The sequence below is a fragment of the Bufo gargarizans genome, chromosome 8 (assembly GCF_014858855.1).
Source record: "Bufo gargarizans isolate SCDJY-AF-19 chromosome 8, ASM1485885v1, whole genome shotgun sequence".
NCBI lineage: Eukaryota > Metazoa > Chordata > Amphibia > Anura > Bufonidae > Bufo > Bufo gargarizans.
Genome location: NC_058087.1, coordinates 127,597,661 through 127,615,838, shown reverse-complemented (window position 1 = coordinate 127,615,838; position 18,178 = coordinate 127,597,661). Strand labels below are relative to the sequence as shown.

Genomic DNA, 18,178 nt, shown 5'->3' with positions numbered 1-18,178 from the left:
CTTCGCCTCATTTCTCTGAGAGAGATCATAGTAACAAGAATTCAGTATAAGGAAGAGATAAGAATGAAAAGAACCTATTTTAACTAGAAAGAAGAGGAGCCAGGCCAGAAACCAGAAATAGATGTATAGTACGAAAAGTAGGATCTCAAGTACAATATGGAGTATGACCAATGGTATTGTATAGCCGTGCTGTAAACTATACACTTGGAGTAGAATAATACTGAGAAAGCGACTGTAAATAGATATAATAAAGTAACACTAAACCAATATTGAGAATAGGTGAATGGAAAAGAAGGAGGAGAAATAAGTAGTCAAAAAGTTCCTATAAGGAAAAAATTACAGTAGAGTCCAAGTGGACTGTTCCCTGTGAATAGAATACATAAAAAGTCACACTAAGATACATGAGAGTTAATACCTGTGGAACCAGCACATACACTCACTAAATAGTCACCTATAGTTCATAAACCCGGTATAGGGAAGAGAGGGATTATGGTAAATAAATCACAAGTAGCACCCATAATTAACACTCATGAAAATAATGGTGAAACAAATAAAAATAAATATAATTAAAATAATTAAAATAATATTGGAAAAATTAAAAAATTTATAATAGTCAATAATAAAAAAATATATATAAAAAAGAAATTAAAAGTAAAAAACAAGAGATAGAAGTAATAAAAATTTCATTTAAATTATAAAAAAAAAAGATTTCACTAAAATCAATAAATAATAAAAAATATATTTTTCAAAAAAAATGATAAAAAATTAACAATAAAAAGGGGGGTGGTAAAACACAATGTGTATATAAAACTTACCTATGGGAACACGGTGATGTAAAAGGGAAAACCGGTACATCTGGAAGCCATCTGGAGGTAGAGAGAAGAGATTCAGAGATCATAATCCCCATCCAAAACCTATTAATATGAAAATGCTGAAATAATTGACAAACATGCAGTATGAATTAATATAAATATGCATGGCTATATAATATTGAATGAACAGCCCCCATACAGAAAGGAGATATTACATGAGGTAAAGTAAACTAAGAAACATCCATGAATAAAAGGGGCCTGAACACAGTGAACAGAATTGAAAGGGCATGAATTAAGAACTAAAACCGGACGCATGAGCAGTGATCACCTGTGGGATTCGCTCCAAGAGTGAGAGCAGGCGCAATACAACTCACTAATACTAAAATAGTTAGAGTATTCCGACATGCGCAGAGACGTCATACACCTGGAGTCGCATCGCCCACACGTCATCAAAAGCAGACAGGACGCAGGGAGATGACCGGGATGAAGCGAAACCAGAAAGTAACTCCAGACATGCGCGGTGAACGTACATATGAGTCGAAATAACACTAAGTATCAGCGCACCCTGCACGGCGCAGGTTAAAGCCCATTAGGTGAGAAAGACATGGGAGGAGCTAGTACCTGATAATATCCAGTAGAGGCGTCGTGACTGGTCGAAAGTTAAGCCCACAGTTAGAGAGAAACCTATTGGTCAATATACTCATGACGAGAGAAGGGAGGTTTTATAAACCTGGCTCCGCCCCTTACACTCAGTCCTCTGCCCAAACCCCTGAAGACGCCTGGTCGGTGAAACATGTCGGGGGGCAGCTAGTGAAGTGAGCGTTTTAGCCAGCGGTAGCCTGGCCTGTATTTATGTCTGAGAGAGATACAAGTATAAGAGCCTAGTCCAAGAAGGCGGCACAGTAGCATACACGCTGTGGGAATAACAGCGTGCAGTATATAAGCAGAGAAACGCCTGAACAATAAAGGACGTATGAAATAAGCTACTGCAGATGCATAGAGCCACCTAGAGGACGGACTCGATAATCATAGACAACACTGTGATAATTACTAACAGGCAGGCAGGCTATGCTGATGATTTTAACTATAGGGTTAATATAGAGTTCTAAGAAAGTTATTTTAAGGACAAGTAATAAAAGCTATTTTTTAGAATTAGTAACACGTGTCAATCAAGGGACACTGATGGTCCTAGTGGCTAATTGTAAATAATATATGAATGAAGTCCCAATACGTGTTAGGGAGATATGTGTAAATCAACTCAGGAACAAAGGTGGGCATAACTGCTGTGAGGGGCCACAAGGAGGAAATAACTTTTGAAGGGACCACTAGGTGGGCATTAGTATTGTGTGGTAGCGCTTAGGGAAAATGTCCTAGATTACCCTGCTATACATTGGCATGGCTCAGTCTTACAGGCCAGCACAGTGCCCCCTGCTTTTGATTTCACAGGGGCAGTCACCATCCCTTCCTTATGTGATTATTCTTTTTTATCACTACAAGGACCTTGTTCTGTATCCAGTGGACATCACGCTGACGCCAGCGACACCCTGGATGAGGTATGACCAGATTTTATTAGGACTGGACGAGTGTAGCCATACATTGGGCTTAGGGGTATTTAACACGAGCGGATCCTGTGCGAGTAATCCACTGTGTGAAAGAGAGCCAAGCCCCGTTCCGGACAGCAGAAAACGGAGCATTAACATGATTGGGCGCATTGAAACTGTGCCTGCTGCCAGAGCACAAGAAAAATCTACGATACCTAGCTTCATGTTTGCTTAGATGACAAACAGCAAACCGCCGCAGAGCTGTGGCAAGATATAAGGGATCAGACTGAGCTGTGGCTCTCGCCACTTAACCTAGAACCAGGCATGGTTGTGTCTGATAATTGCTGTAACTTGGTGGCGGCTTTGGAGCTCGGCAAGCTCACAAACATATACTATGCCTAGCCCAGGTGTTCAACTTAGTAGTTCAGCGGTTTCTCAAAACCTACCCCAATTTGCCTGAGCTTCTAGTGAAGGTGCGCCGCGTGTGTGCCCATTTCTGAAAGTCATCTACAGCTGCCACCGGTCTGGCAACACTGCAGCAGCTCTTGCAATTGCCAGCTCACCCACTGTTGTGCGACGTGAGCACGCACTGGAACTCCATGTTCCACATGTTGGCCAGGCTTTGTGAGCAACAGAGGGCAGTAGTGGAATACCAGCTGCAAAATGGTCATCATCTTCCGCTCTTTACAAGTGACGAGTGGGCATAGATGTCTGATCTTTGTAAGGTTTTACGCAACTTTGAGGAATGAACACAGATGGTGAGCAGCGATGCCGCTATTATCAGCGTAACTATCCCACTTCTGTATCTACTGAAATGCTCACAATAAAGGCGGACACTTTGCATGTGGAAGTTGTGGAAATTGGGGAAGACAGTACACAGGGTGATAGCTAGACCACACTCAGTTTGTCTTTTGTCAGCGCGAATTGGATGAGGAGGAGCAGGAGACGGTTGCCTCCACTACAGAGGGTAGTACCCATAGCAGGTTTATTCCATCTGTTCAGCGTGAATGGGCCGAAGAGGAGAAAGAGGATGAGGAGATTGAGAGTCATCCTCATCGAAGTCTTGTCTGTTGGGATTCTGGCACATATGGTTGACTTTATGTTATGAGATACACCCTTTACATACTGCTGTGCTATTCTGGTATTAAAAAAACACCCATTTAGGAAAAAAAATCAAAATTTTGCAGCCTTTGCTGCATCTGTCATTGTGAGATACACACTTTACATACTGCTCTGCTATTCTGGTTTAACAAAAACATGCATTTTGGGAAATAATCTTAATTTGCAGCCTTGTCTGCATCTGTACGTGTGAGATACACCGTTCAGATACTGTTGTTCTATTCTGCTATAAAAAAAACACCCATTTAGGGTAAAAAACTTAAGTTTTCTGCCCTTGCTGCATCTGTCATTGTGAGATACACGCGTTAGATACTGTTGTTCTATTCTGTTATTAAAAAAACACCCATTTTGGTCAAGATCCTAAATTTGAGAAATATGAGGAGTGCTTCAAATAAGGGACATGGCCCCGGTCGTGGTGCTGCTGGTGCAGCTCCTGTTTCAAGGAGGGGAAGTGGTCGATCTGTGCCAGCTACATGCACAAATGAAACACCTTTCTCAGGTGCGAATAGGTGACAGAACCTTCAGCGGTATTTGGTCTGGCCTAATGCGGCTCTACGAATGGTGAGGCCAGAACAAGTACAGGCGGTAGTAGATTGGGTTGCTGACAGTGCCTCCAGTTCCTTTATATTGTCTTCCACACAGTCTCCTGCTGAAAGATCAGCGTTGGCACCTGCAGCCGATGTCCATCAGTCTTTCACCCCTTGCAAATCAGCCAAGCAGTCTGAGACCCAAGTCATGCAGCAGTATCTTCTGCTTATTAATGACTGTGCTAGCAGGGTTTCCCAGGGCCATCCACCTAGCCCTGCCCCAGAAGTGGAAGAGATTGAGTGCACCGATGCCCAACTATTTATGTTTCAAGATGAGTACATGGGAGGACCATCGCAGCACGTCTCGGATGATGACAAAATACAGTTGCTAAGTTCTGTGGCTTTCGAAAGTGTGCAGACCGACAAGGAGGGCAGGGGTGAAGTCTGGGTGGAAGATGATGTGGAGGATGATGAGATCCTTGACCCCACATGCAATCAAGTTCATGCAAGTGACCTGTGTAATTTGGAGGAAGAGGTGGTGGTCGCACAGAGCCACCAGCACAGCAGAAGAGAGAGCAGGGTGCAAAAGTGGAGCAAACGTCCTCTAGACGCCTGCTACTGCTCACCGCAGCAAAAGACCAAGCACACTAAAGCCAAATCCAAGGAGTTCCCTGGTGTGGCAGTTCTTCAGGCAATGTGCTGACGACAAGACACGAGTGGTTTGCACGCTGTGCAATCAGAACCTGAAGCGAGGCATAAACGTTCTCAACCTGAGCACAACCCGCATGACCAGGCATCTAAGTGCAAAGCAGGTAGAGTAGCAGCAGAGTAGGCACCTCAAAAACAAAGAAAGGTCTCTGGCTCCTCCTGCTTCCTCTTCTGCTGCAGTCTCGGCCTCTTCATCACCTCTGGAGTGACAGTGGCACCTGCCACCCCGCAAACAGAGGATCTGCCAGCAACACCCCCACCTGGGTCACCAAGCATCTCCACAATGTCCCACGAAAGCTTTCAGCTTTCCATCTCTCAAACACTGGAGTGGAAAAGGAAATGCCCCCCTACCCACCCGTGATCCCTGGCCCTGAATGCCAGCATTTCAAAATTACTGGCCTTTGAAATGCTGTCATTCCGTCAGTTTTAAAAGCCTTATGGCGGTGGCTGACCCACAGTACGTCATGCCCAGCCGCCACTACTTTTTCAGGCGTGCCATCCCTTCACTGCACAACCAAGTGGGGGACAAAATCAGGTTTGCATCTGTGGCAAGGTCCACTTAACTATGTATACATGGACCAGTAAGCACGGTCAGGGACGTTATATCTCCATAACAGCACACTAGGTAAATGCAGTAGTGGCTGGGCCTGAGGCAGATAGCAGTTTGGCGCATGTATATGAGAATCAAAGGGGCAGTAACATATTAAAATTTAACTTTTAATGGTATAGATAAGAATATCCCAATAGACAGGGAGAAATATCCCCTTACGAACATAAACAGACAGACACAGGCGGGGCCCTAAATGCACGTATCCCACGGTGAGGCGGCTCACGCTAAGTGGGTTCCCACGGGCAGACCCTTGTTAAACATGTGTGTACCCCAAGGATCAAGATGAGCCACACGTAATGGTGAAAACTAACGTCAGCATCCTGTGTATCAATGCAAGGACTAGGACGGTGCCTTATGTGGGTAAGATAACAAGCAAAGATCTTACCGGTAAAAATTCATAGGCAGAGCTGTTCACCAAGCACAGGATGTCGCTGGAAAGGGTGGTCTTTGCCAGCACGTAGATTCTGAGTAAGGTGTCCTTTTAAGGGGGTCTTCAGGGAGTCGGTCATACGTCGTAGAGAGCCTCAGGGAGGTAAACTGCCCCTGTTGCACCCTACTTGACCTGTTAAGACCCTAGTGCCCTAACACAAGATCCGTGCCCCGCAAGGGGTGGTCCCGTCCGGAACCTCACCCTGGTCTAAGGTCCCTGTAAGACCCTGCCGGGGTGATTGGATGGACACCTGGTGTAATGGTAATAAAAGAGTAAATGTAATAGATGAGTATGTTCACCTGTTCCTACGCGTTTCATCAATTGAACATAACTATGGGTTAGTCACAATAAACCCCATGAATCGTCGGAGGACGAGGGGTGACACTATTGGTAGCTGCCCTCGACTGCACAGTGTAGATAGTGTATTGCTGAGCAGGAGGGGGCAGACTAACTCGAGCCACTGGTGGTACGTGGCATACTTGCACTAAAGTCGACCTCAGCTGCAAATAATAAAGAGTATTACTAAGCAGGGGGGAGGGGCGCAGACTGGCTCAGACCACTTAATGGTATGTGGTATGGTTTTACTGTATACCTGGAGTGTGTATGACAAATAACCAGGAGTACCTATAACACACAAAAGTACAAGGGAACACCCTCTAAACAAAACTGTCTTAAGGTAATTGTAATACACTAATTATACTGCACATAGAGATGCACCGGCTGACCAATAGTGGAAGAGGGGCCTGCAAGCAATGCACCAATGGACATATGAAATCTCTAAGAGTGTAATCTGTGTCTACTTACATTCTGCCTAGGATGCAGTCGTCTAGGAAGTGGACTGGCGTCAGACAGGATGTGTCATGCCGCTGTTTGGTGAGCTGATTCTATTTCAAAGAAGGGGAGGCGGAGATTAGTCCGCGCATGCGCGCGCGGGACATGGCCATGGGTGTGACGAACAGGCATCAACTGTTGCGGCATATGTCACGTGTCCTACTGTTGTTAGTATCTGTCAGTGCATGCGCACTGCTATCGCAGGGAAACCTATTGCAATCGGCAGGTGCACAGTGGGCGGATACACAGTGGGCAGATGCAACACATCGCTCAGTTAAACTGAGTGGGTGGAGCTGGATAATGTATCAGTGCCCAGCTACTACAGAACCACTCGCATATAAGCTTAGGGGCGGGTGGTCATAGTCACAGACCCTCCACTGAAGGACAACATAGTGGACATTAAAGGGCAGGGAAACCACAATAACTAGGGGGGACCATAATGAGGAGTGAGTGAGTAACAGACTCCCAACCCACATGAAGGGGTGATAAATAGACATGTTAGAAAGGTACACGGAATAGATTATATGTGGGCAGTGAAACGTAATTCACTTATCAGGAGGGTGTATACGGGCTTCTTATAGGTGGTGAAATGGCATTCATTCGCCCCAGACCAGCTAGAGATGGTGCAGGCTGGAACGAATGCAAGTCCAAAGCATGACCCCATTGAAGGAAGCATCCAAACTGTAGCTGGTCGTTAAGGCCATGGGGGTTGGTGGTATTCAATTTGAAGAGCCACCAACATTCCCTTTGGAGTATACGCTTATCCCAGTCTCTCCCCGTTGAGGTTTCAGGACATGCTCAATGCCCATAAATGTCACGGCTGAGGTCCGGCCACCATGATCAATGTGGGGTATCTCTGTCATTGCGTATGTCCCCAATGTGTTCACCCATACACTTGCGTAGTTCCCTGCTTTTTTTCACCACATAGCGTTTGCTGCATTCGCAGGTGAGAAGGTAAATAACGCCTGTTGTGCGGCTGTTAATGAAATCATGTATGTGGTGGGTATTAACCGCAGGGTCCAATGCAAAGGAATTACCTTGGGTGAGACGACTGCAGAAGCTGAAGTGTCCACATTTGTAGCAGCCTCTAACCGGGCTATCCAGCCACGTGCGTTGTCTCTCTGGTGGGCTATAGTGGCTGCTTACCAACCGGTCCCTTAGATTGGTACCTCTCCTGAAAGTCACAGAGGGGTAGGGGCTTAAAACCGCGGCCAGATCAGGGTCCATGAAAAGAGTCTCCCAGTTACGGCCTAAGATCTCCCTTATTCTGGTGGCTGCTGAATCGAAGGTTCCTATGACTCGTATAGTTTTCTGAGAGTCATTCCTTGGGCGCGGGGTGGGGTGTAGGATGGTGGTACGCGTCTCCACCCGTGCCCTTTGATAGGCCATTTTTAATGACTTGTCAGAGTAACCCCGTTCTCGGAAGCGCCTTCTCAGATCGTCTGCCTGGCGCTTGAACTCCCCTTGTTCGGAGCAGTTTCTTATCAGCCTTAAATATTGTCCAACAGGTATACCCCGCTTCAGCGGAGTGGGATGACAACTATCCCATCTGAATAGGGAGTTTGTTGCTGTGGATTTACGGTAGATGGTGGTCTGTAGGCCACCACTGCCGTCCCTGGATATGGAGATGTCCAGGAAAGGAAGATGATCGTGTACAATTATGAAGGTGAACCTAAGATTAAAAGTGTTATGATTAAGTTCTTCCACCAGCCTCATAAAGTCACCCTCTGACCCGCTCCACAGAATGAAAATATCATCTATGTAACAGGACCAGAGGGCGATATGCTCAGAGTACCATCCAGGTACATCACACCGCGTTCTCACCCTGCTGATGCTCACCTGTCAGTGCTGCAGCGTAACTTCGGCCTTTCCGCTCACCGCCTCATATGCGACGTGCCCACAAGGGGGAACTTCAGCTGCAGCACACACGGGTGAGTCGTTCTGCGGAACAGCACCACTTCACCACCTATGATTGTGCCTCCGTGCGAGACCTGTGTTCCTTGTTGCGCTGTTTCGAGTACTCCCCCAACATGGCCAGTGCCGATAACGCCATTCTCAGCGTTACTATCCCACTTCTATGCCTCCTTGAAAAAACGCTCCTGGCGATGATGGAAGAGGATGTGTGTGGCACAGGAGGAGGAAGAGGGATCATTTCATAGGGTTTCCGGCCAGTCATTTACAAGTGGCTCCGAGGGTGGGTTCCTGCACCCACAAACGCTAGGTACACAATTGTCCAGTCAGGGCACAGTTCTGGAGGATGACAAGTTGAAGGATATGGAGGAGGAGGAACCATGTTCACAGCAGGGTGGCCCCCAAACCAGCTCATGGCCATCATTGGTGCGTGGCTGGGGGGATACAGGGGACACAGACAATACACCTTCCACAGAGGACAGCTTTTGGTTGCCTCTGGGCTGCCTTGCACACATGAGCGATTACATGCTGCAGTGTCTCCACAACGACCGCCGAGTTGCCCACATTCTAACTTGTGCTGATTACTGGATGGCCACGCTGCTGGATCCCAGTTACAAGGACAATGTACCATCCTTAATTCCGTCACTGGAGCATGAACGTAAGATGCGCGAGTACAAGAACATGCTGGAAGACACGCTGCTGATGGCATCCCCACTTGACAGCGGGGGCACAGTGAAAGCACAAGGCGAAGGCAGAGGAGGAGGAAGAGTTCACCAACGCAGCTGGGGCACCACCAGCACCTCAGAAGGCAGGGTTGGCATGACCGAAATGTGGAAAAGTTTTGTCAGCACGCCACAACAACCAGCAGCACCACTAGCTGATATGGAACATCTTAGCAGGAGGCAGCATTTCAGCAACATGGTGGAGCAATATGTGTGCACATGCCTACACGTACTGAATGACGGGTCTGCCCCTTTCAACTTCTGGGTCTCCAAATTCGGCACATGGCCTCAGCGTGCCCTTTAAGCCTTGGAGGTGCTAACCTGCCCTGCAGCCAGTGTATTGTCTGAACATGTGTTTAGCACGGCAGGGGGCGTTATCACAGAAAATCGCAGCCACCTGTCCACAGCCAATGTGGACAAGCTCACGTTCATTAAAATGAACCAGACATGGATCCCACAGGACTTGTTCGTGTTGGCTACCTCGTCCTCCTCCACCTTCGCTTCCACCTACACCGCTACGTCCACCGCCTCCTCAAACTCCTACTCCATATGGACCTCCACCTCATAAATACATTTTTATTTTTTTTGTACATATTTTATTTTATGTCATTTCACTAATTTGTCTGTTACATTTTTTCGGGTGAAATTCACCACTTTTTGGGTGTGATATACCAGTGCTATACCTAGTAGACAGGTAAAAACATTTCATTAATTTGTCTGTTACATATTTATGTGAAATTCAAGAATTTTTGGCTGTGATATACCCCTGCTCTATCTAATAGACAAGTTAATACATTTCACACATTTTTTTGTTACATTCTTGGGTGACATTTTACAATTTTTGCCGTGAATAAACCCCTGCTCTGCATAGGTGACAGGGACCAAAATTTTTAAAAATCATCTGTTCCATTGGTGGGTGACATTAACCCATTTCTGGTGATGAAAACCCCCTGCTCTGCATAGGTGACAGGGAATTAAATTGGTTAAATTCATCTTGGCCCTTTCATTCGATCCTTCTGCTTTAATGACTTGTCCCTCATTTCAGCTTGATCACATTGCAGCCATTGACCTCACTTGGCTGTGGTATCCCTTTCTCACGCTCCCTCCCTGGCATGGAACCCTGAAAGTTGATAGAGAAGATATCCAAATGGATCGATCAGGCAGTCTAGAGTTATCTAAGTTATCTAGAGTCAACAAAGCTTCTCCTGGCTAACATTTCCAAATCTAAAATACCCCAGTGACATTCCCTATAAATTTTATTAATCATTCCAATAACAGGGCATCTTAAGAGTCCTGTATTATTTATCGTCACTACCTCCCCGAGTCGGGAGTGGGTAATTGCCGTGCGCCCCCTCCTTTCCTTCAATTCTTCAGTTTTAATAGCTTCTCCCACATTTCCACTTGATCACAATTACATTTCATCCATTAATCTCCCTTGGATGTGGTCTCTCTTTCTCACGCTCCCTCTCCGGCGTGGAACACTGATTCGCAGCTAACCGTGATCAACATCTTAGGCGCAGAAAAGAACATCGAAAGTTGAAAGAGCAGATATCCAATTGGATCACGGGGACGTGCGACATGGTGGGCAGTATGTGTGCACACGCTTACACATACTGACTGATGGGTCTGCCCCCTGCAACTTCTGGGTCTCCAAATTGAGCTTGCCCTTTACGCCTTGGAGGTGCTGGTCTACCCCACAGCCAGTGTATTGTCTGAACGTGTGTTTAGCACAACTGGAGGGGGTTATATTTCCAAATGTTTTGGGGTGTACCCTAATTTAAAAAAATAAAAATAAATTTAAAACCAAAAAGCAGTGGAGGCTACCTCCTCCTCCTCCACGGCCGCTCCCACCTACACCACCACATCCACTGCCTCCTCAACCTCCTACTCCATATGGACCTCGTCCTCCTAGATCAAGATTTATTTATTTTTTGCGTATTTTGTTATTTAAAGTCATTTCCCTATCCACATATGTTTGCAGAGCACTTACCATGCTCTTAACCACATTTTGACACCATTTGCAGCCCTCTAGTCCTTTCCATGACATTTTTACAGCCATTTTATTGCTCAAAAGTTCGGGTCCCGAATGACTTCAATGGGGTTCGGGTTCGGGGTCAAGTTCGGGTCCCGAACTTGAACTTTTTTGTGAAGTTCAGCTGAACCCGTCGAACCCGAACATCCAGGTGTCCACTCAACTCTAGTAATAATGTCTGAATAATTGGTGTGCTTGAACATGCTGAGGGGGCTGCTGATGTTACGTTTATGGAGAAATGGCTTGCTGATAAAATTGGAAGGGGGAGACCATCTCTACTATTTGCCATTGAGCGGGCTCACCACGTACCTTTTCGCCCTTCACCACCAGGGGCACTGCCGAGACTTCTTCTGATCAAACTTTTACATTTTAGAAAGTGGAATGGGATTTTGAGAGGTGCACGAGATCTTAGTATAAATGTGCAGATCTTAGTATAAATTGCAATTGTGTATCCTTGTTTCCTGACTTCTCTGCGGAGGTACAAAAAAGAGCACACTTTCTAGATGTCAAAATATGTCAAAAGATGAGCGTTCTGCAGCTACCCTATTCCATGATTTACCCCGCCAGACTGCATGTGGTGGCAGGAGATACAACGCTTATGTTTAATAATCCAGCAGCAGTGTGCCAGTGGCTAGACGCCCATGAGAAGGATCTGCGTGGCAACACTTGAGGACGCTGTGGACTCTGTGGTATTTGTGCTGCGTCCAATACTTTGTGGATTAGCTGGTTACATACCAGTTCCTGGCAAGACCTTCTGTTAGATACATGTTGCACTTGGCAGGAGGAGTTTTATTACTTTTTTTCAGCTGTTGATCTTGGCTAGTTCCTATTATTCTGTACTGCGGCAGGTTACAATATTGAGTTGTGCCAGATCCCAACGCTGTAGTAGCACTGTTAGAGCAGATACTATGCTAGTTCTGTTAGTCTGTATCTACATTCAGGGATCAGAAATTTATTTTTGCCCAGCTTCTCCAATGCAGGGTGAAATGTATGCTTTGTTGGTGGGTTCATTTGGGTGGGATTTGGGGGCAGACAAGATATTATACAGTGGGGGAAATAATTATTTGACCCCTCACTGATTTTGTAAGTTTGTCCAATGACAAAGAAATGAAAAGTCTCAGAACAGTATCATTTCAATGGTAGGTTTATTGTAACAGTGGCAGATAGCACATCAAAAGGAAAATCGAAAAAATAACTTTAAATAAAAGATAGCAACTGATTTGCATTTCATTGAGTGAAATAAGTATTTGAACCCCTACCAACCATTAAGAGTTCTGGCTCCCACAGAGTGGTTAGACACTTCTACTCAATTAGTCACCCTCATTAAGGACACCTGTCTTAACTAGTCACCTGTATAAAAGACACCTGTCCACAGAATCAATCAATCAAGCAGACTCCAAACTCTCCAACATGGGAAAGACCAAAGAGCTGTCCAAGGATGTCAGAGACAAAATTGTAGACCTGCACAAGGCTGGAATGGGCTACAAAACCATTAGCAAGAAGCTGGGAGAGAAGGTGACAACTGTTGGTGCGATTGTTCGAAAATGGAAGGAGCACAAAATGACCATCAATCGACCTCGCTCTGGGGCTCCACGCAAGATCTCACCTCGTGGGGTGTCAATGGTTCTGAGAAAGGTGAAAAAGCATCCTAGAACTACACGGGAGGAGTTAGTTAATGACCTCAAATTAGCAGGGACCACAGTCACCAAGAAAACCATTGGAAACACATTACACCGCAATGGATTAAAATCCTGCAGGGCTCGCAAGGTCCCCCTGCTCAGGAAGGCACATGTGCAGGCCCGTCTGAAGTTTGCCAATGAACACCTGAATGATTCAGAGAGTGACTGGGAGAAGGTGCTGTGGTCTGGTGAGACCAAAATAGAGCTCTTTGGCATTAACTCAACTCGCTGTGTTTGGAGGAAGAAAAATGCTGCCTATGACCCCCAAAACACCGTCCCCACCGTCAAGCATGGGGGTGGAAACATTTTGCTTTGGGGGTGTTTTTCTGCTAAGGGCACAGGACAACTTATTCGCATAAACGGGAAAATGGACGGAGCCATGTATCGTGAAATCCTGAGCGACAACCTCCTTCCCTCTGCCAGGAAACTGAAAATGGGTCGTGGATGGGTGTTCCAGCACGACAATGACCCAAAACATACAGCAAAGGCAACAAAGGAGTGGCTCAAGAAGAAGCACATTAAGGTCATGGAGTGGCCTAGTCAGTCTCCGGACCTTAATCCAATCGAAAACCTATGGAGGGAGCTCAAGCTCAGAGTTGCACAGAGACAGCCTCGAAACCTTAGGGATTTAGAGATGATCTGCAAAGAGGAGTGGACCAACATTCCTCCTAAAATGTGCGCAAACTTGGTCATCAATTACAAGAAACGTTTGACCTCTGTGCTTGCAAACAAGGGTTTTTCCACCAAGTATTAAGTCTTTTTTTGTTAGAGGGTTCAAATACTTATTTCACTCAATGAAATGCAAATCAGTTGCTATCTTTTATTTAAAGTTATTTTTTCGATTTTCCTTTTGATGTGCTATCTGCCACTGTTACAATAAACCTACCATTGAAATGATACTGTTCTGAGACTTTTCATTTCTTTGTCATTGGACAAACTTACAAAATCAGTGAGGGGTCAAATAATTATTTCCCCCACTGTATATGTTTTACTTTGGGCTGTGGAATGGCTCCCTCGGGGTAAGTGGCACTGGGCTAGTTCATTTCTGGAAATGGTTTGATGATGGTTCCCTTAAGATTATTGCTTGGAATGTGCAGGGATTAGGCTAAACCTGTAAACGGCATGCTGTCTTTCACGCTTTTCAAACATACCAACCAGCAATAATCTGTCCTTCTGAAACACATCTTACTCCCGACAAAACATATTTGATTCATAAGACATGGATGGCACATGAATTTCACTCCACCTATTCCACACATGCACGGGGAGTTAGTCTCCTGGTACATAGAACTCCCCCCTTTGTTGCTAGAGATACTTGTATTGATAGTGAGGGACGGTTTGTATGTGTTGAATGCTCCATACTCCCAGTTAGCCTAATATTAGAGGGGGTGTACATCCACCCACCGTATTCTAGTGAGATTCTTAAAAGAATGCTAGCATTCACAGCTAAATTCCCTACTGTTGTCAAGGCTGTTGCAGCCTGTGATCGTGGGAGGGGCGTAGGCTTTATAAGCTCCCCTCCCACGGTCATCCGACGCTGGCGTTCATTCTGTGCTTGCACTTCGTTTCGCCAGTCCTGCACGTACGCGACTCCTGCCAGGTAAGTATGCACAGCCTGACATTTCTCCACGCCGCTTCCTCATCCAGCAGGCCGTCCGGCCTCAAGTGGATGCACGCCCCCCTCATGTTCCCCCTAAAAAATGCAGCCGCGGTGCCGGCAGCTTCAGCTACCTACGGTCATGGTACCCGCCGGCCAGGCATTGGGATCCGCCCGCATGGCTCGTCTCCAGACACGTCCCGTTTCCAGGGCCACTACAAATGTTGCCAGGGAGAGGGTGGTTCAGCTACAACCTCCCCATCCCTCCTACCAACCGCCCTTCATCACCCAGCGCCCCCCGCCTTCTTCACCCCGCCACCGCTCTGTCCGTCAGGCTCCCCTCCATCATCTCAGCTCTCCCCGATACGCTCAATGGGGCCGGCCGGCCCGGCAGACGTCGTGCATGCTCCCCGGCAGGCATGCAGGACAAACCAGAATGGTACATCATTCTTGACAGTCACACAGGGCATTCATTTCAATGGGCCAGCACTGTTTAAAAATTTTAAGGTTGTTAATAAAAAAAATATTAAAATAAATAAATACAAAAAATAAAAAAAATAACCCTTTAAAAAAAAAGAAAAGAAAAAAAAAAAAGATAAATAAATTGGCACGATTTTACAAATCATTATATAAACGCTGCATTGTCCCCCGTTTTACGTTACAGAACTACCTTTCTGGTTTCCTTCTGCCAGAGCTGTTGTACCGCATTTGTTACGCAATTTACCTAATCTTTTTGTTCGTCAAAATCTTCATCACCAGGTTGGTATTTTTTGCTTTACTCTCACCATTCTTATTCGCGCTCTGGGTACGGTAGTCTGGACACCTCTGCTCATCTATGTCCACGCCTGTTTTTCATGCTGTAGCCTTTGTCCGTCATGTCTCTCTCCATTTGCGTTATTCAAGCTACATTTGTCCACATTCCATACTGTTTTCATTTCTCCGGTTCACGTCTGTTTCACGTCTCCTGTGTCATTTCTGCCCCAGCCTGTTTTCGTTATTCAGGCCACGTCTGTCATTTACGTCTCACGCCTTTTCGCGTTATTCAGGCCACGTCTGCCATCCACGTCTCATGCCCGTTTTCGTTATTCAGGCCAGGTCTGTCATTTGTCTCACACCTGTTTTCGCTATTAAGGCCATGTCTTGTCTTCTCACGTCCCCTCCTGTTCACATTCCAAGCCACATCTCTTCTCGTTCCATCCATATATTCCATCCTCATCTTCCATCAGGCCACTCCGTTTCACACCCGCCCTGGTTTTATCTTCTGGTCACACCCCTGTCACTCTTGGTCTCACACCTGCCACGTCAGGCAGGTCATTTCGGTCCCTCATCCATGTTCGTCTGTCTTCATAGCAGCCTACCCAGGCATCAGGTTATTTCATTCACAATCTTGCCCACTGGCAAGGTGGAATTTTCAGCTTTCCAACATGTCACATCGTTCCGAAATCGATGACTCAGCTTCCCTTCCGGATTCCCTGGCTTCAAGCCATGCCAGCATGGGGTCACTTCGGAGCTAGATGATCCCCAAAATTATAGCCGAGTTATCCAAAAGAGGGATTCGTTACCCAGCTTCGGCCAGGAAGGCGGAGCTTTACCGACTCCTGGTGTCCGATTCCTCCCACTCCGAAGAACAGGTGTCAATGTCAACTATCCAGTGCTGCACGCCACCATCAACACCCTAGCCACTTCCGTGTTAGACATTCAGACCAGGCTGTTGGCAGTGGAGTCCAGAGATCCGCCTCCCAGCGTCCCCGTCCCTCCTCTCCCGGTCGCTTCCACGTCCCAAGCCACATCCTCAGGTAGGGTTCCCGACTTGTCCGAGGTAGCCCCGTCCCATTTCGTGACTGACACCCTCAAGCGAGACATCTTGGAAGGGAAGGACGTCAATTTGGCCACCATCCTTATTGCCACCCACGACACGGTTGAGAATAGGACCATCGGCTGCTAAAACGTGTCGATGGTTCTCAGGTCCAGGGATGCCTGTTTGAACAGGAAACTTTCTATCCCAGAATTTGTCCTGGCCTTCAGCCTGTTCAGGGACATAATCTGCTCCGCCTTTCCCGAAAGGCGCGAGGAGCTGGATTTAACCTGTACAGGGTCACTGATCTGGGGCACAAGTACGGAGGGTACGCATTTTATGACTATCATCGCTCCTTCTCGGCCAAAGCCGCTGCGGCCCTCGCCCAGTTCCAACGGGTCACCAATTGGGCATCCCTGGACATGGAGCTGTTTTGCTGACATTTCGCCGGTCTCAAAGCCCCCGCTTGCGCGTCATGCCAATCCATTCTGCATGCCTCAGGACTGGTGTCCAAACCCCAGCCTTCCATCGTCCCTGCCTAGGTCTGTGGCAGGCACCTCGGCGTCCTAGCCTAGACACAACTCGGGCACGGACAAGCTGGGTTGCCCCATAGTTTTCTTAGGAAATAGTCAGGTAGGCAACAATTACAATTTTGCAACCTGCAACTACAATCAGTGCAGAGCACTCCACGTCTGCTCCACTTGTTTCAGGGCCCGACCCCCTGTCGGTTTGCCCAAACAGATCGGCCAGAAACAAGTGACTAGGCATGGTCAATGTGGACCTACTAGCCGCACTTCTCCGCGACTATCACTAGAGATGTCGCGAACATAAAATTTTCCGTTCGCGAGCGGCGAAAGCGAATTTCTGCAAATGTTCGCGAACGCGCAAACCGCCAATGACTTCAATAGGCAGGTGAATTTTAAAACTCACAGGGACTCTTTCTAGCCACAGTAGTGATGGAAAAGTTGTTTCAAGGGGACTAACACCTTGACTGTGGCATGCCGGGGGGGATCCATGGTAAAACTCCCATGGAAAATTACATAGTTGACGCAGAGTTGGATTTTAATCCATAAAGGGCATAAATCACCTAGCAATCCTAAATTTTTTTGAACAACGTGGTTTAAAACATCCAGTGTGTGTATACGATCAGGTATGATGTTGTATCGATCAGGTAGTGTAAGGGTTGCTCCTCCTTCACAGACATTGACAGACCAAACTCCCCTTTTAATGCACCACAAACAACCGCAAACAGTCCATTTGCCCAACAGCCAACTTCCCATTTGAAAAAGAGAGGATACCAAGCTAGCCATGTCCCGTTGATGTCATTGAAGGTTTCTTCCTCCACCCAGCCACGTACAACACCAAGGGTCCCCGAAAGGTGAATTGAATTGATTTTTCGAATGGGGAGATGGTTAAAAAAACGCTGGCTGCCTCCCTATTGTTTGAATCCACGCCACGGTCACTGCGTCTGCGCCGTGCAATTTACTGTCACACCCAATATGAGTAGTATTTTCTGTAGTACTATTCTCATCAGTTTAATCCCTGTTACATAACGTCCCCAATCTGGGGTCAATTTATTAAATTGATTTTTCGAAACGGGGAGATGGTTAAAAAAAAAAACGCTGGCTCCCTCCCCTTTGTTTGAATCCACGCCACGGTCACTGCGTCTGCGCCGTGCAATTTACTGTCACACCCGATATGAGTGGCATTTTCTATAGTACTATTCTCATCAGTTTGATCCATGTTACGTAACGTCTCTAATCTGGGGTCCATTTATTAAATTGATTTTTCGAATGGGGAGATGGTTAAAAAAAACGCTGGCTCCCTCCCCTTTGTTTGAATCCACGCCACGGTCACTGCGTCT

The 18,178-nt window shown here is 46.6% G+C and overlaps 1 long non-coding RNA gene across 2 annotated transcripts in view; it reads right to left on the bottom strand.

Annotated features, from left to right (window-relative positions):
• The window catches only part of LOC122945344, a 127,737-nt gene that overhangs the window by 18,980 nt on the left and 90,579 nt on the right, over positions 1–18,178 (bottom strand). For both annotated transcript variants that reach the window (XR_006391115.1, XR_006391114.1), the window contains one exon: positions 816–866. This is a non-coding gene — a long non-coding RNA (uncharacterized LOC122945344). The remainder of the gene's footprint in view (positions 1–815; positions 867–18,178) is intronic.